Source organism: Pituophis catenifer, unplaced genomic scaffold (genome assembly GCF_029215685.1).
Source record: "Pituophis catenifer annectens isolate HBS135680 unplaced genomic scaffold, rPitCat1.0.hap2 SCAF_7, whole genome shotgun sequence".
Taxonomy (NCBI): Eukaryota; Metazoa; Chordata; class Lepidosauria; order Squamata; family Colubridae; genus Pituophis; species Pituophis catenifer.
In genome coordinates this window covers 18,014,840-18,037,556 of record NW_027256887.1, presented here as the reverse complement: position 1 = coordinate 18,037,556, position 22,717 = coordinate 18,014,840, and positions in this window count along the sequence as shown.

The window sequence follows — 22,717 nt, the reverse complement described above, 5'->3', positions numbered from 1 at the left end:
TGTCTTGTATTGTCCTGAATCAGAATGTAATTGGTGTTGTATAACGAATCGGCATTTAGAGGGGGATTTGTCAGATGTAAATGCCTTATTCTCTAATGTGTAAATAGTATATGAATGGGGTATCAGGGGTTAACTTATTCTTCACTTCTTAATGTATTCATAATTCACCACTCCCACTTATAGCTCCACCCATTGTATATATAAGGAGCCACCTACACCCTTTTCCTTGCTTCTATCTGTGAATATTCAGTGAATATAGAATGCCTATTGTAAATAAAAGGAAGTATATTTAAACCTTTAACTCTCACTAATTTTATTGAGTCTGATCCTGAAAATATTGCAACACATATGATGAATGGTTAAGGGAACTAGGTATGTTTAGCCTAACAAAGAGAAGGATTGGGGTAACATGAAAACTATCTTCCAGTACTTGAGGGGCTCTTACAGAGAAGAGGAGGTCAAGTTATTTTCCCATGCACCTGAGGGCAGAATAAGAAGCAATGGGGGGGGATGGGGAAGCTGGTTAAAGAGAGATCCATCCTGGAAATGTCAAGATGCAACTATCACTTCCATAGAAATAATATATTTGAAGGAGCTGGACATGGTGGGGACGCTTTCCACGTCAGAAGACTTGCAGTTAGTAATCTCTTTGTATGAAAAGGGTAATTTGTGAGGCAATGTCTGTTGGCCTTGGCATAAATATTTATTTATTTATTTATTTATTTATTTATTTATTTATTTATTTAATTATATTTCTATACCGCCCTTCTCCTGCGGACTCAGGGCGGTGTACAGCCAGGATAAAACATAGCATATAAAATTTAAAAACATTTTAAAAACAATTAAATAAATTTTGGCCTGAATTTAAAACAACCCAATTAAAACCAAAATTCGATTAAAAAACTGAGAGGATGGGATCAAGCCAGCCCAGCTAGATGGAACAAGTTCGTCTTCAGGGCCCGACTAAAAGTCCGGAGGTCTGATATCGTGCGTATCTCAGGGGGCAGGTCATTCCAGAGGGCAGGTGCTGCCACAGAGAAGGGTCTCCCCCTGGGGGTCGACAGCCGGCACTGCCTGGCCGACGGCACCCTGAGGAGGCCCTCTCTGTGTGAGCGAACCGGTCGGTGGGAGGCTATTGGCGGCAGAAGGCGGTCTTGCAAATCTTTGAGTGTCTCATTCAAAAAAATGGGTGAGACCAAGAGAGTTCAGGAATTTTGGGAGGTGAAATAGTGTCTGCCTTAAGCATCTGCTTAGAACTAGTTTCTCTCCTGATGAAATTACCCCGGATAAACAATCAGCTTGCCAATTCAAGCCATAATGGGAAAACCATCCATTTATGGTATTTAATGCATAATTTCTTTTGAGCTTAGAGATACCCTAGTCTTTTGGGAGCATGCTAGGAAAAGCATTGTCCAACAAGCAAATGGCAACAAGCAGACAAGGTCAGCAACAAAAAGTACAATCTTCCCCATGCAACTATGGTACATTCTGGTTTATTTCGTCTCCTGGATATACAGGAGGAGTGCGAGAACTTCAGTTTGGACCTTGGTGCTGAAAAGTCCTCCTTAGGACTTTCATGATAAATCCTGCCTCCCTTACTGTTCTCCTGGAAATTTTAGTATCCACTTCTTTTAAAGATGTCTCACACAGCATAACTGTAATACCTCAAGAGGACAACTCATTAGCAGTGGAAAAGATTTATCTTATGTAAAAGAAACAAATGTGCGTCTAATGTCAAACGAAACGACATCCTGGATAAACTCATAATAGGTCTTTGTCCTAAAGTGATGTCATGAAAGTGGAGGCTTATACTTGCCTTTGATAGCAAAGGATAGCTTTACTCCTCTGGCAGTCTGACCGATCATTACTAATCCACTTCCTGCTTTGTATGACATTCAGTGCTGCCTATGGGGGAGAGCTGATATCACCTTTTCATTTAGGTAGGGCTTTCTCTCCCCCCAGAGTTTCTTAAGAAACAGTATCTACTACACCAGCTGTAACCAGGTCCATGTATTTTAAAAGGCAATTCCTGTAATATTGAGGATACAGGTAGATTCTCAGAAACTCTTCCCATCCTGCTTACAATCTTTGTGAACTGCTGTCTTCTGGCAGAAGATACAGAACAATTAAAACTCGGACCACACGTTTTCTGAATAGTTTTTATCCCAGAGCTATAATTGCACTCAACAATGAACTAAAGGGCCACCATCAGTGAGCTGTTGGACAGCATTACTTGGTCTGTTGTGTGGATGTTTCGGTGGTTTAGGGGTGGAGAATTGTGGTGGGAGTGTGTTTGGGGATTATTATGTGTGTTGGACCTGTCTTTGGGTGTTAAGTGAATTTCGTTGTATGGGTATACTGTGTATACACGTACAATGACAATAAAGTTGTTATTGTTATTAAACATGAAACTCAGTCAACTGAATATTCAAAAATGCATCACAAATACCATTGACTGGTGCTAATGGTTGATACGGGTTGCTATATTATTATTATTATTTATTGGTTAATCTTTAGTGAGATTCACAGCCTTTGAGGCTGGTTAATAGCTCAGCAGCTCGAGTCCTAACCAAGGACCTAGGAACTGTTAAGGTATCGTCGGAGGATGTAAGCTGTTCCGAGTAAAGTGGTTTTTTGTAGAGTCAAAATGTTCAAGTCCGGCAAATTTAGAATTTCTAAATAGCGGGGTAGCCCTTTGGGTATTATTATTATTATTATTATTATTATTATTATTATTATTATTATATCTTGAGTTATTCATTTAGAAACTATTTAGTTATCATGGTGCAAAAAAAAAAGTGACTTACAATTGGTCCTTGCACTTATGACCATCATAGCATCCCTGCAATCATATGATCAAAATTTGAGCCTTTACCAAACAGCATAGATTTATGATGGTTGCAGGATCCTGAAGTCACATGACTGCCATTCATGATCTTCCCTGCTGGCTTCCAACAAGCCAAGTCAATGGGAAAAACCCAGATTTGCTTAATGACTGCAATGCTTCACTTAATAACCATGGTGCTTTGCTTAACGAGGATGGCAAAAAAAAGGTTATAAAATGGGGTGTGACTCGCTTAACAACTGCTTCACTTAGCAATAGAAGCTGCAATCCCAAATGGGAGTCTAAGTCAGTAGTGAAATCTAAAATTTGTTACTACCGGTTCTGTGGGTGTGGCTTGGGGGAGTAATGTGACTGGGTGGGCGTCGCCAATTTTTTTTTAAAACTTTTAAAACCATTTTTTCTACAACCTCTTCAGCGAAGACATTGTAAAAAAATGCTTTCAAAAGGCTCTGACGATCCCAGCTGACTTGCCTGATCGGCAGCGGCTTTTTTTCTTTTAAATGCCTCTGACGATCCAAGCTGAACCGCGCGATCATCAGAGGCTTTTTTTTTTTTTTTTTACTTTTAAAAGCATTTTTTCCGTGGAAGAGGTTGTAGAAAAAATGCTTTTAAAAGTAAAAAAAAAAAAGCCTCTTGATGATTGTGCGGCTCAGCTGGGCATGGTGGGGGGGGTGGGCGCAGGAATTTTTGCTACCGGTTCTCCGAACCATCCGCCTCCATTGCTACCGGATTGGATGATCCAGTCCGAACCAGGAGCATTTCATTCCTGGTCTAAGTCAAGGAATGCCTGTACAATATACAATAATTAAAGGATGGAAATAATGCATTCGTCTCTAGTAAATTCGCTTTTCTGCATGCATGGGGACTCACACAGCTGAGAAATGTGTAAGTCTTCTGAAGCTTGCCCTGAATGCACACTGAAATGCAAAAAATGTGCACATTCATTCAAAAATAATAGACCGATTCACATATTTTTAAGGGGAAATTACTGGCACAAAGATGTAGAGTCAGCAGTTACCCACAAGAAGGCATCTATTGAAAGAGAAGGGTATAAATATATCTATAAATTTTCATGAGAAGGCTTTTGTTTAAAAATGCTCTCAAATGAAGAATGAGAATGGAGCAACCCAGTTTAAGGTTGGCAAAACGATGGACAATTGAGGGATTCATTCATTCAGAGCACTTTTGAACATTATGGATCCCGGATCTGCGTACCTTCCGTCGCGCGCTTAAGACGTTCCTATTTCATCAAGCTGGCCTGACCTAAATTTTCCTCTTTTAAATGGGAATTTTAAGTTTGGTTTTAAATTATTGGGGTTTTAAAATGGTTCAGCCAAATTTATTTAATTTGTTTTATCTCTATTTTAAATTTTGTATCTATATGTTTTATTTTACAGCTGTTCACCGCCCTGAGTCCTTTGGGAGTACGGTGATATACAAATTTAATTAATACTACTACTACTACTACTACTACTACTACTACTACTAATAATAATAATAATAATAATAATAATAATAATAATAATAATAATCGGAACAGCTTACATCCTCCGACGATACCTTAACAGTTCCTAGGTCCTTGGTTAGGACTCGAGCTGCTGAGCTATTAACCAGCCTCAAAAGCTGTGAATCTCACTAAAGATTAACTAATAATAATAATAATAATAATAATAATAATAATAATAATAATGGTTTAAACCAGGGGTCTCCAACCTTGGCAACTTTATGACTTGTGGACTTCAACTCCCAGAATTCCTCAGCCAGCATGCGCAAGTCGTAAAGTTGCCAAGGTTGGAGACCCCTGGTTTAAACCATCTCGTGGGCAACAGGATGTCTCTCCTTGTGCTCTACTAAAGTGGTTCAGTGATCCTTTATTTCTTATTTAAAGCTTATATTATGCCACAAACCTATTTGCCTAATGGAATCTTACTAAGCTATTATTTCCCTTCCTGTTAGTCAGCCTAGCTAACTACATTGCCTATTCCTGGCTTCTGTATTTGCATGCCACTAAATTGACTACCTCATGTTCGTTTCTATCTTTCCTACTTAAGCATCTTTTAAATCCATTTAAACTCCAATTAGCCTTGTTTTGTTTTTTTGGAGGGGGCAAGTTGTGCTGTGAATTCTCAGGAGCAAGTCGGTCAGTGTGACAATCAAAATGAGCCAGACAAAACATGTGATCCATCTGAGATCTATGTCAATTATTTATTTTCCCTCTTTTTCTAATCAAGGGAAATGCAGATGTCACACTAACTTTTGATAAAGTCTGCTGAAACTTAAGGTTACTCAGTGACCTGCACCCAGCAGTGCTGCCAAATTGGTTCCTCCTCCCCCTCCTCCTCCTCCTCCTCCTCCTCTTCCCCCTTTTGATAAGGCACTCTGGGGAAATGTATTAGTGTCAAGCTATGATGTTAGCAGCAAGAGTGTTGAATCAGTAGAACATAAGGACAAGGCTGCCATCCTGTGGTTAACCTAAACCTTGCTGCTTTTAATATTACTATTGCTAACTATTAATCATTTGTGGTAGGGATGCGGTGGCTCAGTGGCTAAGGCGCTGAGGTCAATCGAAAGGTCAGCAGTTAAGTGGTTTGAATCCCTAGTGCCGCATAACGGGGTGAGCTCCCGTTACTTGTCCCAGCTTCTGCCAACCTAGCAGTTCAAAAGCACGTAAAAAATGCAAGTAGAAAAATAGGGACCACCTTTGGTGGGAAGGTAACAGTGTTCCATGTGCCTTTGGCATTTAGTAATGCCAGCCACATGACCACGGAGACGTCTTCGGACAGCACTGGCTCTTCGGCTTTGAAATGGAGATGAGCACCGCCCCTAGAGTCAGGAACAACTAGCACATATGTGCGAGGGGAACCTTTACCTTAATCATTTGTGGTAGCTAGCAATATAAATAGAGACACCACATCTGGGCTGCCAAAATCCAGGTAACCACCAGATGATGGGGGAAAAGGAAAAAGAAGGAAAAAGGGGGCAAGCTGTTGCCCCCACCCTGTGGAATATCTAACCCCCAGAGGTGAGCTCCTCCTCCTCCTCCTCTTTGCTTAAATTGGAAAAGTAGACTGAGAGTCACACTCCAAACCTGTGGATGACCGTGGAAAAAGAGTGGCCGGCAGGCAGAAACTGAACTCAATGTGACTTAAAGTTAAATGCACTGGAAGTAAAAGTTCTGCACTAAGATGCATTTAGCCAGAACTGGTGCAGAATTTGGCTTCTGCTTGAAGAGCAGGTGGCAACCATGGCCAAGAGATCACTTACACTTGTGTACCAATTGTCAGCCCCTCTAGGTAGACCAGACCAGGAAAACTTCCAAGGGAAGGTTAGAACTACTTTTATATGGTCATTATAAAAATGTTGTTGAGACTTTGGAAAGAATGAAGAGAAGAGCAACAAAGTTGATTAGGGACCTGGAGACTAAAAGATATGACAAACAGATGCAGGAATTGGGTATGGCTATTCTAGAGAAAAGAAGTCCTAGGGGTGACATGATAGCAGTGTTCCAATATTTGGAGGGCTGCCACGAAGAAGAGAGGTCAACCTATTTTCCAAAGCACCAGAAGGCAAGACAAGAAACAATGGATGGAAACTAATCAAGAAGAGAAGCAACATAAAGCTAAACAGAAATGATCTAACACTGAGAACAATTAACCAGTGGAATGACTTGCCTTCACAAGTTGAAGGGGCATCATCACTGGAGGCTTTTAAGAAGAGACTGGACAGCCACTTCTCTGAAATGGTAGAGGATCTCCTGCTTGAGCAGGGGGTTGGACTAGAAGACCTCCAAGGTCCTTTCCACCTCTATTGTTCTGCATTCTGGTGGGGGTTTGCTAAATCATTTGGGAAAGCCTGTACTATAAGGTAGGGCAGCTACAGTGCTTCTGAGGTCCCATTAAGTGGCAGAATTTAAAGAAAGGGACTTGGACTGTAACTACCCTACAGGGGTGGGTTCTACTTACCTTTATTACTGGTTCGCAATGGGATTGCGTTCGTGCGCTTGTCTATGATGACATCCGGGGCTGTGGGTGGAGCCTCCCAACGGTTTTACTACCAGTTCTTGCGAACCAGTCTGAATCGGGGGCAACCCACCACTGCTACTCTATCCAATCCGGTAGAACAGGTAGGTATTCTCAGAGAGACGCGGCCTCATAAATAACTGCAAGTATGGCATTTACATTGTCAGTACTCTATGATGGCCATCAATGATATAGAGAAGAAGCTATAACGTGACTTTGTAAGAGACAGGTTAAGTGTGTGCAAAAGGGCTTGAATGCAAAGCTAGACTTGAACAGGGAGAAAGGGACTGCTGATACAAATAACCACCACACCATAACCAAAAGCAACAGGAACAATGGGAGATGAAGAAAGTTCAGTGGCAAACATTGCCTGCAAAAATTAAAAACCCCTGGCATCTCCAGCTAAATGGAAATGGGTAGTATATGGAATAAAGTTCTGCTTAAAACTCAGTCTACATATTATGGTACAGAGAGAGAAAGAACTTGATGTGCAGGGAAGCTCCGAGTTGCTCCCAGTGTGGCTTTTTGCTCCAAAGAGGGCTGACTAGCCATCTGCTGGAGATAGTTTAGAGCTGAGATTAGTCTTGATAACCCTTCCAAGTTTATAATTTTGTGACAGCGTGACAAATTCTCTGTGTATACATATGTGTGTGTGTGTTGTGTCAGGCTGACATTTCATATCTTTATAGAGATGATACCCAAATGTTTATCGTATTAGGTCATGTATGTTACTCCTCTAATCTAAATAAATTTAAGTTTAAAAGGAGATGGACACTGTCCAGGAGCAACCACTAAAAAATTAAGATTCTTTTAAAAAAATAAATAGGAAATGATCCTTTGATTGTTTGATCCAAACATCTGACAAAGGCTTCTATAAAAAAAAGTAGAGAGGCCTTCCTAAAGTTAGTTAATTAATTTTCCATATATACATCCAAGTTTCCTTTTTTTAAAAAAAATCTTGCCATCGTTTCTTTTTCTGAAGCAGATAAAGTCCATTTATACCTCCTCAAGTGAAAATACAATCTTTCAAATTCTTTTTTTTAAACTCTACAAATCAAGTTGTCATAAAAGTAATTATATCCCAGATAAAACATTAGGCTGACAAAAAAATATGAATATTTTTTGAATCAAATAATCACATGATTAAACTGATCAGTTTGTATTGGTGCTGAAATAATTAATGAAGCAAGTCTTTTTTTTTTTCCATCTGCCTTCTGAAGGCCAGAATTTATCTCCTGAGTTTTATTCCATCTTAAAATCCTGAATATTTCATTTTTTCCCTCTTAAAGAAATTGCTTTACAGGTACCAAAAAAGCCAAAAAAAAAAAAAAAAAAAGCCAACAACAAAGCAAGGCCACAAGAGGCAAAGCTAACCTTATCCTGCTTTAGCCTTCCCCATGATAGACAGTGTGGTCTTCTCTGGCTTAAATTCTCAGCCAGGTTAGATATTGAAGGTCCCAAAATTCTCAACCAATTTTCTGGAAGGCAATTATCTTCAGAACCATCACCACCCTTGCAAATCCTGCTTGGGGTTTCAATTGATGATTTTGGTTATATAAGTCACACTCATCTCCTTTCTTCTCTTTATATTCATTCACACACACACTCACACACACACACCACACAGATGAGTTAATATAGAAATTATTAAATATTATTATGCCCATTAAAAAAGAAATCATAGGGCTCTGTAGTGAAACGTTCAAGCCCCACAATTTTCTCTGTACAACATGCAGCCTTCACAGTACAGATGCCCTCCGTCTGTTGTGATTTTCTTTGCATCTCTTTCAGATGGCACATTTGTCTATATTTCACACCCTTCTGGACACAGTGACAGCTGCTTACAGACTTTAAGTATCTGCTTTCTTGTTTTAAATTTTTACCCTCATATGGTAGTTTGATTAACCACACCAAAACTTAACAAATGTAATAATAAAAATGCAATTACTACTCTCAGTGGTACTATTTAAAATAGCGCATTTTAAAAGCAATCAGACTGAAAATTTGCAGCCTCGTTTGGATGCGTATGGATTTTTTTCCCTTCAGTTTTCAATCCTTTTTTTTGTCTTTGAAGTGAGCTACTTACCATTAATAGTCAACAAACCTAAGCACCGTAGCAAACTCTAATATGCATTTTTGCACTCTAATATTCTCTGTCAAATCTGTGAAAATCTATGCAACCATTTATTTTTAACAATGTTCTTGGATTTCAATGTCTTTCAGTGTTCGTGATGAATATTTATTCTAGCTTGCCATCAGTTTTCACGGTGTTGTAAAGATAACCAAAGGTCAGATTCCTTATTTTGAGCACTTTATTATCTAAATTCACATGGAAGGAAAGGAAAGGGAACGGTGGAATAATAAAGAAACAAAGTAAAGTTACTTCAGCGACCCATATGGAAGCTGAGAGAGCACAAGAAGAGCTATAGAATATTTTAAATCCCCCAAATTGCAGAAATAACAAACATTTCACACTACCTCTCCCTAAAGACTATGTAAACATCTAAATTTATGTGAATGGGTCAATATGTTCCAAATAAAAGGTTGCTATGAAACTATAAAACAAGCTGGCTGGGAAACTCTGGGATTTGCAGCCCACACATAGAATTATAGAATTATTAGAGAATTCTTTATTGGCCAAGTGTGATTGGACACACAAGGAATTTGTCTTTGGTGCATAGGCTCTCAGTGTATATAAAAAGAGAAGATACATTTGTCAAGAATCATAAGGTACAACACTTAATGATAGTCATAGGGTACAAATAAGCAATCAAATCATAGTAGGAAACAATCAATATAAATCATAAGGCAACAAGTTACAAGCATACAGTCGTAAGTGGGAGGAGATGGGTGATAGGAATGATGAGAAGATTAATAGTAATGCAGACTTAGTGAATAGTTTGACAATGTTGAGGGAATTATTTGTTTGGCAGAGTGATGGCATTCGGGAAAAAACTATTCGTGTGTCTAGTGGTTCTGGTGTGCAGTGCTCTATAGCGTCGTTTTGAGAGTAGAAGTTGAAACAATTTATGTCCAGGATGTGAGGAGTCTGTAGATATTTTCACAGCCCTCTTTTTGACTTGTGCAGGATACAGGTCCTCAATGGAAGGCAGGTTGGTAGCAATTGTTTTTTCTGCAGTTCTAACTATCCTCTGAAGTCTGTGTCTCTCTTGTTGCGTTGCAGAACCAAACCAGACAATTATAGAGGTGCAGATGAACATCTTAAAGTTTTTGAAATTAAGAACGCTATTTTGAAGCATAAGTGACCATCAAGGTGTCCATGGCCACCCACCCACCTAAGTTTTTGCCCTATTTCTCAATAACTTTTGTTTTTTCTGTTTTATTTTTTAGGTTCCTCAATTTAAATTTTTATGAAAAATTATTTCCAAAGCAAACATACAATTTCATATTTACTTCCAAAAATGCCTCTGGGCCTATTGATGTGTTTGGATAGTAAAAAAAATTCTGCATTCCAGAATTTTCTTTCAAACAATGCCTCGCACCTAGAAAAAAGATCTAAATTGGTAGAGAATAATCCATGTGGATTAGAGAAGGTAAGAGGAGCCTTTAGTTACTAACTTCCTTTGTGATAGGAAGGAGTTTGGTGAAATTTTAGTATCTGCGGTTCTATCCATTTGGAAGGCACTGTAGAAAATTTCTCTCATTGACCAGTTACATTGACCAACGGGAAACAAGACTAGGGTCTTATCCTATTTCAGACTCATCAAATATTAGTAACCAGATGTTGTTCTATGGAATTCAAGTCTTCTGCTGGGAATTGAACTCATGGACCACTGCACTTTATATAGTCCATTAGCTTTAGGGGCTATTCTGGTTTTGGCACTTGGTGGTGTTACATGAAGAGGTTTATAAAATACACGAGAAAGGTATATATAGTTCACCTTCCCATATGTTCCCAGAGAAGAAATATATACTTGGTTCCATTATATTATCTCCCCATGTAGTGATGTTTGACATGACTTCCATCTCTCTTGGGGCAGGTCTGTATTTTTATATAATGTATATCTTGTGTGGTGTTTTCAGTTATATGAACCATTCAGAGGGAAGCCCTGCTGTACTTTGCCAGCATCCTAAAACAGGAAAGCTCATTTTGTTGAAAAGGAATCCAGTAGTTGTCAGTCTGGAATGGATGTCCAGAGCATTTGGCATCCTCAAGTCAATTGGCTTACTGCTCTCTCCACCATGAGCTACTTCATGGTCAGAAGCAGGAGTATATTTCACATCATTCCAACAGGCGTCACGTTCAAGTGCCCAGAATAAAACTGGTGCTTGGATACTTTATTACAAGTCCATAGGAAGAAAAAGGTAGACCGCAGAGCTAAATGACTTAGAAAGGATTGAATTAATTACAATACATTAAAGTTAGAATGAAAAAAACAAACACTGAGATTGTTATAGCAATGCTCTACAGCTAAATTAAAAACCTAATGGTGGTGTAAAAGCAATTAGAACTGTGCCTTCAACCCCTGTGGATCTTTGGTTGCAGGAAAATCATTAGATATTTGATCAAGGTAATTTGCTTTCATATTTCCTAATAACTGGATATCAAACCTTGTAGAGGTCAATTAATAGATTGTATTAGCTTGCTTTAGCTAAGGCGGTTAACCAAAATCTTTCCCAAACTTTAATGTTTATTTAATGTTACAAAAAGGAATCTTATTCAGAGCATTCTTCTTCATTGCAATCTAATCAATATAAGAATGTTGGTTTTATTCACATGTTGGTTTTATTTATTTATTAACACCCACTGTAATCCCTAAATGCCCAAGAAATTAGTAGAATATAAGCAAACAAATCAAATAAGCAAAGACCCTTTGCAGGATGTGGGCCTATTATATTGAATGATTAATTTCAGAAATAGTTTTTCTGAAATTTCCTGTATGTTTGTCTGGCCTTCTTAGAGAAAGGGTAAGCTTAAAAAGGTACTTTTTATACATATGAAAGAATGAGTTAATAATTCCAGAGAACCTCTATAGAAATTCTATAGAAATATGGCAAGCAACAGAAGAATCAGCAAAAGTTCTAATCAAACTACCAGTATGTCAGAAAATCAGAAGAATGATTGGCCAACAGATTGGAAGAGGTCCATCTACATATCAGTATCAGGGAAAGGAAGCAATAGAGTATACAAATTATTGCACAATATCCTTAATTTTGCACACTAACAAAACAATGTTTAGGATCATCCCCTGAAGATTACAGCACTACACGGAAAGGGAGATATACCCAAATGTCCAAACTAGCCTTAGAAAAAAGATGAATAATAACTTTGCTCTGTTGATGCTATAATACTAGGCCAGGTGAAAGAAAAAAAAAGGAAAAAACAAAAGGAAAAAAGATGATCAGGAGCAAGGTTGATGGATATAGTAGTAGCAATGAATGTAAGTCTGGAAGATCTGAAGAACCAAGTTGGGGACAGGGCATCCTGGAACATTATCTTTTGATCACTAAAGTTGACTTTGACTTATATAATCAATCAATCAATCAATCAATCAAGACATATATGGCATTGTATACACATTTGTGGTAGATCTGGCCATTTTTACCAACAGTTAAAGAATAGTGACCTGCAGAAATCTAGATTTGAAGGGGAGAAAATGATTCAGAGGGCACACTCTTTGCCCCTGTTGGCACTTCCTCAAAGAAGTTCCTTAAAATAGCCACATGATTCCAGGAAAATATACATTTTATTTAAGAAGATTCTGGTGGGGAGACATGTATACAGGTCCCATGCTCTTAGCTATTCTTCCTTTTCAAATCTGGATCCCTGAACAAGCAATAGAAGAAAATTGCTATTTTCATTTCCTTCCCCACGGGGCCAGGTCTCAAAAAGAATGCTTCTGTGCTAAGAGCCAACCAGCTGTTGCCAGACACTAGTACATGACTGAAACTTTTGTATGCCAGAGCCATATGTGTGTTTACCAGCCTTCTGCTAGCCCATCCTGTCATTAATGAAAGAGTAGCAACCAATTATGCAAAACGTATGCAGCTTTTTAACTCTGTCTGGACTATTTTAATTGGCTCTTTTTGTTGCTGTTGTTTTGTCTTTCTGGTGATTTATAGAGCTATGACTTTGGGCTTCTGATTTATGGTGGAATGTTCTTGCATTCTAAAACCTACAAAATCCTTGATGCCTGGATCGTTTAGACTGAAGAATGGGTTACAGATTCGAAGAACAAATGAGAGCTCCAGCTGATTTGTTTTTCACTTTTGAAAAAAAGAGACGCCCTGATTTTTGTAAGGCAGAACTTGGCGTTTCACAAGAGTCAATTCATCCATTATCAACAGAGACAAAATGGAAACAAGAGACACAACAGGTACAATAAAAAGAAACACAACCTCATAAATTTCTTTTCAAATTTAAAAGGATTTTTTTGTGTGCCAATAACAGGATGAAGAGATCTCAAGTTGTACCATACCTGTCCTGGATTTCACACACATGCACACATGCAAAACACAATGCACACACACTGATCCAGGGCTGGTAACTTAATATATAATATGTAGACTATTTCGTCAATTAAAGTCTGGGTTTAACCTGATCATGTATCATCCTCAGAAAGAAATACATTGTTCAAAGGGTGATTTTCAGCAAAGACTTGAAGTTTATGTTAAATAATCCTCGTGAATGATGACACAAGTGTGCTAGGAATGACTCTTCACCTTGGAATTTCAAAACTGCTTTGAACTTGAAAAAAAAGTCCCAAAAAATTATTGGAAGATGGGCCAGGCACAAATCTAACAGGGCTTCACTCAGTGGTGGCAGTTTGTTTTAAAGCAAAGGTCACAAAAATAGGTAAGGGAAGGGAGCTGTTTTATCCTTGCTGGGGGAAAAAACAACCTGCCTTTTTATTGAAGATGTCTTGATGGCTTCCCTCTTGCTCAATCTTTCCCCCGAGTGACGGGTGCAATTTCATTTTGTAAGGCACTTTTATTTTTCAAAAACAAACAAACAAACAAAGGATGGTTAACCAAGAGGGACACTTACTTCAAATGTTCAGCCTTTGTTGGCTATTGATTCCTAAATATCGGGAGTTGCTTTTTAGCAGGCCACATTACTGGATGCTGAAACAGAAATTCTGGTAAACTGAAGCTACCATCAGTTTGTCTAAAGATATTAAAGAGAGTTTGGCCAGTCATATATTCTTTTCTCATTAGAGAAATATCTCGTAGGCATTAATATTGCAATCATTTTTAAGTGTCCATTAATCTCAGTGTAATATTCATTTTAACTACATTGATTTTACCCAAAGAATCAATAGATGTTTTAATGCCCATTTGTATCTATCGATTTATATCTTGATATGAAATGTATTTATTTATATGAATGGCTCCATTGTTAGGTGCCCATTCCTATCCTCTTTTTACCTAGGGTTGGTATATTTGTTTTTATAATTTTAATTTTAATCTGTATTTCTTATTTTTATATTGCTTGTTTTTATATTCGTTGTTCAATGGTTATATGCCACTCAGAATCATGTTTTGTAAGATGTGATCATTAGGAGTTGAAAATGACCAGATGGCACATCATCATCATCATTTATATCTTAATGTATATCAATATTTAGAAATTTTCAGGCAACATCCATCTCTCTCTCTCCCTCCCTCCCTCCCTCTCTCTCTCTCTCTCTCTGTCTCTGTCTCTGCCCTAGTGCTCTCGCTTTTGCTCTTTCTCTTTTCCCCCCATGTATGTGTTCTCTCTCTCTCTCTCTCTCTCTCTCTCTCTCTCTCTGTGTGTGTGTGTGTGTGTGTGTAAAACATTAATGGATAGCAGCTACTATGCAGTAGAACATATGAGTGTACTTTAGAGAGAAACATATGAGTTAGGAGCATAAGCTTTAAAAGTACTCTGAAGCTTGCATGGGAAAAAAATAATAAAGATAAGCTTTATTTAGGGAATACAGTCCAAGTTCTGTTCTCATAAACATACTCTACTGGAATAGAAGGATTGGCTGGGAATAACTTTACCAGACTTTTGATAAATTGTTTTTGATAAATTGTTGCCATTTTGTGAGAATCTCATAGGACATTTCATAATACCAAATGTGCCCACTGACTCAAGAGTTTTGACTACATCTGAATAGAATCCAGTATAGCTATACCTTTAATGAATACCAACTTCAGCCTGTTTGATTGAGCTAGACTAGTAAGCAATAGCCATGTCTATGGGAAGCTCTTGAGGAAAGAAAGGAAAAAAACTGTTTTAAAGTCTGAGATTTTTAACTGTGTTGAGTTTCAAAAAAATTTACATTTTGAGAAGAGACCAGCATATTAATCCTGATGGATAAACTCTTTAAGAAGATTAAAGGTGTAATCACTGTAAACAAATTTGAGATTTTTCTGCTAAGGGTTTCCATAGGGCTATCAGATCTGGCCTGGAAAATTCAGGACGAGTGAAAGCACACTTTAATGGGCATTCATATGCAGGCCACATCATAGCTTAATTCTGAATTGTGATGCAAGGTAGTATAAGGAAACAAAGTTCTACAAAATGAAAAACAGAAACAGATCCCAGTTGTCTTATTTGAATGGAAAAGGAGTTCTATTTTCACCAGACAATTCAAATATATTTTGACTTCTCCACTAAAGCATTTCCAGCTGCCACACAATTTTAGGTATCTAAATTTTGAAGAACACTTTTTATGTTACCTGAACTTCATGGATGAGGAGACTCTGGAAAACTTCTCTCTACAAAATGGTATTTCCCTAAATATTTTTTGCATCAATCTCCCACACATGAAATAGAGAAGCATATCAAAGGAGAAGTAGGAGAAATCAAAACCTACAATTACTACCGTAGCACCTTTGAAGACCACAAAGAAGTAAATGGGAAGTCTTAACATTACTGTTAAATTTCATAATTTATCCGTTATGAAAGTTAATTAAAGGCTTATTGTAAAATAACGTATAGAACTTTTTGTTTCCCACTGCAACACTATTCTGGTTACTGCAGTAGATGTAGAGCAAAAACTGCCCTATTTTGCACTGATTTTTCTCTCCTAGCATTTTGCCAAGAAGCTCAGCATTCACAGAATTAAATACCTTCCTCTTTATTTTACCCTGGGTTGCAAAAACGGGACAGAAGAAATGCAAGTACAAAAGCTTAAGTGAAAAAGAGCACAAATCCCACTTCTATAGATCTGAATTGTTTAGGAATTCTAGAACAGGGGCTGGTCTCCATTGTCCAGTTGCTGATTCTCTGCCTTCCTGCCAAAACTATCACCAGTTAAAAATAAGAACATTTGACTTGCTCCTCTCTGGCTAGCAGAAACCGCAATGCAGATCTGTTTGAAAAATGTATGCTTCTTCTGCCTCAACTTCATTGTGCTTTTCCTCTTTGAAGGGGCATATACTTTAATAGTGTTAAACGTGATTCATATCATTCACTTTCCCTTGGGATTATATTCCTTCTCAACAGACAAAAAGCTCGACATAGGATTTAAATTAGACAACAGGAACTATCACTTTCCATGCTATTACCCTAATACCCTCCCTCCATCTCTAGCTAATAAACTAAAATTAAGCAAAGGGTCCATTACAATTAGAGCTGGCACACTTGCATTTTATTACTAATAAATTGTAGCTTCCTGCAGGAGAGAAAAAAAAGTTATTTGCATTTGAACACTGATCAGTCATCTTACAATGCTTTGCTATAGTGTATTTGTAAAAGGTGTTTTAGTAATTAGGATAGAAATTATTGAAACCAGATTCCAGACTGGTTTTTTTCTAACTCGTCTAAGTGTTTAAGACAGGCTATTCTGCAAAGCCTACGGTGCACATCAGATTAGTATACTTAAAACATATACAGTGCTTTTAAAACATCCCAATAGTATGGCTTTAGTTTGGGCTCCATCATTTATCATGGTAGAACATTCAGAGTTTTTCAGATTTTGTTCTTTTGGAACATGGAGTGTCCTGGATATTTCTGCAGCACCCAATCTATAGGAATATTCAAACAGAAAGTTCTAAATGTTTTGTCCTTAGCTTTGTATTTTACAAAATGAAATTATTCAAAGATTGCAAAAAAATGGTTTTGCCAGCACATGTAAGTAAAAAGGCTGTATATCAGTGGAAATTCAAAATAGCAGCCAGTTTATATAGTTTTGATCTTTTAATGTGCCTGAATCTCACAGAATTTTTATGGAGCTTTTAAAACAGAGGTCACCAACTTTTCGGACCTCAGGGACCACTGAATTCATAATTTTAAATCCCGCGGACCACTAATATGATCTGTCTAATGATCAGCTGGGTGGGCATGGCTAGGTGGTCATGTGATTGGGTGGTCATGGCCAAATCGATGTCACTCGTGTCGAGGGGCATCTCGCCAGCCTCTACTCACCCCTCCCTTCCCAGCCACTCCTCCCCTCCCCACCTGGGCTCCTTAGGGTCCCAACAGGAAGCAGTTGTTGGAGCTAAGCAGCCACCATGAGAAAGAATTGGCAAAACAGCTGGCTCAGTTCAAATTGGATCTGACCGAAAAGGAGGCTCAGTAGAAGCACCTCACTGAGGACTATGAGCATAGGCTTTCCAAGCAGAGGGAAGGCCTGCAGGAGTGCAAGGCCAGATACCAGCACCTGCAGGCTGAGATGGTCAGCCAGTTCCAGGCCATGATGCAGTCCCACTGGAATGAGGCCCTCTGGCTCTTCACCACCAGCGGCACTTCCCTTCAGCCTTCGTCCAAAGCCCCATACCAGGAGGCTGAAGTACACCCTGAGTTGGAATTTCTTTCCCCCTCTGACCCACACAAAAAGACCCTGAAGGGGGAAACTCTCTGCAGCAACACAAATGTTCATTGCATGTATCCAGTCCAGTGGCCGTAGTTTGAGGACCCCTTGTCAGGGGGGCAATTAATCCCATTCTGCTTTTGGGTAATTGCACCTTGATTAGAGAATGGATTGTGATCTTTCCTTGAAGTATACTTTAAGAAAACCAAGATATATTCTAATAAGCACATTTTATTATAAAGAAGTAAAAACATCTTACTAGCTAATTAATTACATCTTGGTAGCATTCCTGCCGGACCTCTCTTGGCCAGAGAACAAAGAAAGAGAAGGAAGAAAGTGAAGGAATGTGGACATGCGCAGTTAGCTTAGAGATAAGAACTTGGCAAGCTACGGTAAGTCTGAAAGTTCAAAAATAAGAGCTCATCTGGTAAATACAAAAACGCAGTGACACCCCTGATTTAGTGCAATATAAAAAATGCAAATAATTTTTCTACGGACCACCAAAATTTTCTCGTGGACCACCAGTGGTCCACGGACCATTAGTTAGTGACCGCTGTTTTAAAGGTAGGTTTGTGATTGTTTCTCAGCTCAAACCAAAACTAAACCTATCTCTGTGACTTCTTCAAAATCTTAAAAGCCATTTTAAAGTGATACAGAAGTCATGTTCTTCCTAAACATCAATCTTTTCTTAAAATCATTGTCATTCTGCATGTTTAGTGGGCTGAAATGAGGATCCTCAAATGTCTTCAGCAGCTCAGGTAGAACAGCTGCTTGTTAAATGATCTGAACCTAGCAAATCAGAATGTGAAAGAGTCTGGAGTTCAATCCTGTCAGGCTCAAGGTCAGGATTGACTCAGCCTTCCATCCTCTGAAGCTCAGTAAAATGAGGACCTTGGCATATAAATCTGGGTGCTATTATTATTGTTCAATAACAGTGGCTTTTGTGCATGTACAGAAGGCCCTGTGAAATGGATTGTCATTGTGGAACACCAAACCCTTCATACCATGGCAAAGCACAATAGACTTCTGCTAGCCAGAGTGCCTTCTAACAGTCACCCCGAAACTAAGAGCCCCAAGAAATCACAAATTCATTTCCGTAGACAATGAGTGAATGTGTAAGGATTTTGATCCTGACTGCCTAAAATTCATAAATTGTTCAATATATTATTAAATGGAATTAACTTAAACAGCACTGAAAAAGAAAAATAATACCCAGATTTATGGATTGTTTCTTTCAATTTAATCTGTTATGACAGGTCAGTGGAATTAATTTGCAGTTCCTTATTGTAAATCAAGCGAAGAGGAGTGATCATTTAGATCTTTAACACATTAGTCATTATCAAACAAACTGGTCCGTTTTCTTCTTAGGTCATCTTTCAAAGAAACAGAGCAACTGCACTACATTTATCATAGCTTCCCTGAGGGTTTCCCCCCTACCCCCGCCTCAAATTCCACCTTAAATTTGGATCTTGCCAAGATTGTGATTCATCAGAACAGCAAAGCACTTGGCAACTTTGAAAATACAGGTAATCCTTCTCTTATAAACATAATTGAGCCTGGAATTACAGTTATAAGAGGTTAGGCTGCAAGTTGAGACATCAGGAGACTGGATCCAATTTTTTGACATTTTTTGCAGTGGTCATTAAGTGAATACTCCATGGGCATTTTTTTTTTTTGCTGGAAACTGGAATTAAATGCTAGAAACCAGCAAAAAAAAACAAAAAACAAATCAGTCATGTGACTATAGGGCCCTGCGAACAGCAATGAAAGGGAGTTAGTGGCCATATGCCCAAAATCCAATCATGACCATGGGGATGGGGGACGGCCATCATAAAAAACAGGTGCTAAGTAGCTCTGGGGACATGCGCCATAATTTTGAACTGTCATTCAGTGGATGGTTGTAAGATGAGGACTTCTTGTATCATTAATTTGTCCCTAAAACTAACAAGAGATTTCAGTGATTACAATAATAATAATAGATCATTATTGTAATGTTATGTCATGTAACTTAACTTGATTTTTCACAAATTCTTCACTACAGAGTTTTGTGAGGGGATTGTATTCAAGAGAAAGGCTAAAAAGGGATACTACACGTGTACTGTTTACCAGTAAATATTATTTTGCCACTATAAATATTTTATCAAAGGTCAAAAACTACACACTATATGTAACATCCTGTACCTTTACACTAATTTAGAAGAAATATAACTTCCGTCAAGTTTAAATTCTATGTATATTCACATAAATTTTATATTCCCAATATTGTATTCATAATTTGTATGGACATAGGGATGTAAGCAGTATCATGCAAAGTTCAAAAACTTTTAACAATTTTTTAAAAAGTCTTAAAGCAGTTATGAGATGGCAATGATTAATGCCATCCTACAAAGGCATTATTTTTAAAGCAAGAGTTCAGAAATACCCAGGTTTCTTTAAAAAGTAAATAAAGAGTTGTCAGATCATTTTCAATAGATGCCTATAGAAATTAAAATTTCACATTTACTCTAAATAACAAAGGATAGGCTCTGACTTTTAGATGTAATGAAAGCAGATACAACTTATCTCTATAACTTAAAAAAACCCATACTCTTAATGTTAAAATCTGCATAGGCAAACATTATTTTATTACCCTTAAGTCCAGGTTTCCTTAGTAAGCAGATGTTATGGAGAGAGATGAAAAGATTTTTAAAAAATATTTCTTTTTTTTTGCTTTAAAAAAATAGAACCAAAGATAACCCATTTTTTTTTTTAAATAAAAAGATCTGGATAAAATAATTTGATTATGAAGACCCACCTAGGGCATCTTGGATATAAAAGTATTATTTATTTAAAGTATTACTAAACTATTACTTATGAAGCCTTTGGCAAAGCTAAAAAATGATTGAGAAGATACTAAACATAACTATATATTAATACTGTACTATATTGATGGCAGTTATTACAGAACAGAAACAGAACCTAGTTGGGCTTCTTACTGGAATTTAGGAATCCACCTTGGGAACAGAATAATGGCCTAGACCACGGGTGTCAAACTCGCTGCGTCATGTTGCTGTCACGTGACGCATCACAACTTTCTTCCCCTTGCAGAGCTGGGGTGGGCGTGGCCTGCATGTGATGCATCTGGCTCACGGGCCACCAGTTGGACACCCCTGCCCTACATAGAGCTTTATTTATCTTTAAAGTAGCTACATGCATATTTCTGGGCTCAACCATGAACTTTTATTGATCTATGTGACCATAAGTATCTAAATATAAGTGTGGACTTTAAATCCCACTTGTTTAAAAGAAAAGGACAGGGTAGGATGTATAGTGTATATCCAAATAAATTTTGTGGAACATTTTTTCTGGGATTTATTAGATTTAGATTAGATTTATTAGATTTCTATACCGCCCTTCTCCCGAAGGATTCAGGGCGGTGTACAGCAATATTAAAACACATATTTGCTTATAATAAGAGATGAAACAATGAGAAAAGGTGCAGTAGTATCACCATGCACTCTTCAAAAGGCAACATTCCCTTTCCACAGATATTTTCCTGGCAAATGGGAAATTATGGACCAATATCAATAAATAAAATTTGGGTATATAATATGCCTCTCCTAAATATATGCATCCTTTTAGTTCTTGGCCAAAGACCTTAAACATTATTTAGGATTATTTACTTTTCACAAAGGATTCAATGAAAGAACTCGAGAAGCCAGTTAATACATGCTAAATGTTACATTAGTAATAACATTTAACTTGCATTAGGAATTGATCCAGATACACGAAAAGCTCACTCTGCCTGCATTTACATTATCATTATATTAAGGCAAATATTGCAAATGGGCATGGGAAAGTTGCCATGGTAACAAGCATTTAAGTGATATATTTTCTCAACTGTAATATGAAAACTACATAATTAACAATTGCCATCTCAGTTGTTCAATGACTATCTTCAGCATCTCCTTTATTGGAAATAGGTTGCATTGCTAGTTTTGGATTACAGTATCCTATTCTCAGAATTGTCTGCAACAACTGAAGTATGCCCCCTAGTGGTTGAAAGTGAAAATATTTAATTGCTGCACTCAAGGTTTTTTTTAGTTGAGTTTTATTAACAAAGGGACTTCTCAATTATGAATGTAAGTCACATGTTGACCCAAAGTGTGCAAAGAACGTCAATCTCAATTGTGCTGAATAGAAAACAAAGCTAGATGAGAATATTTTTTCTGTAACAATACTGAAAGACCAGTTCAGCTACATACTTTGCTGCTGTTACATTTATCTGTGGGATATTTAAATATCTATGTGCTTAAGAGGGAAGCACATAGTGCTACTCTCTGAGCTTGATTGCTTTTTTGCAGACATTTTATTACCCAAACTAGATAACATCATCAGTAGAGTGAAATGTCTGCAAAAAAAAAAACCCCAACCATGCTCAGAGAGCACAAGCAGTCCTCATTTCAACCATTACATTCTCCTTTTTTGGTGCTTACGAGTCTTTGCATCAGTTTATATATTAGCAATACTTAAAACAGCATAATCGTGTAAGACAACTGCATTATTTAGACCTATATGAATAATCTCTGCTTCATCTGGAGCAGCGTATCCTTTTCTCTTGATCATGTATATATCATAACGTGTCAATCTGACCTGACCGAAGCCATTTTGAAGCTTCAGCGTTGCCAAACTGAAGCTGAGGGATGGGGGGGGGGGAATAGAAATAGCTGGGGTTTTGTAGCCAAAACAAAATACTTTCCCCTGGGAACCAAGGATATTCCCACAGGTGGCCAGAGAGCAGTGAAGTTACCAGGCAATCAGATGGCACCTTGATTGGACCATGTGACTGATTGGGAAAGGGGGAAAACAGGGGTGAAATTAAAAAATTTCCCCTATCGGTTCAGTGGGTGTGGCTTTTTTGGGGGGAGGTCATGTGACTGGGTGGGCATGGCCAACTCAACATCACTCACATCGAGGGGCTCCTCACCGGCCCCTCCCCTCCCAGCCACTCCTTGTCACGAATGGAAGGAAAATGGGAAGAGGAATATTCCTGCCTACCATCCTTCCCTCAGTCTGTGCTGAGATTGCGGAATGGATGACAGGCAGGAAAATCCCCTTCCCCATTTTCC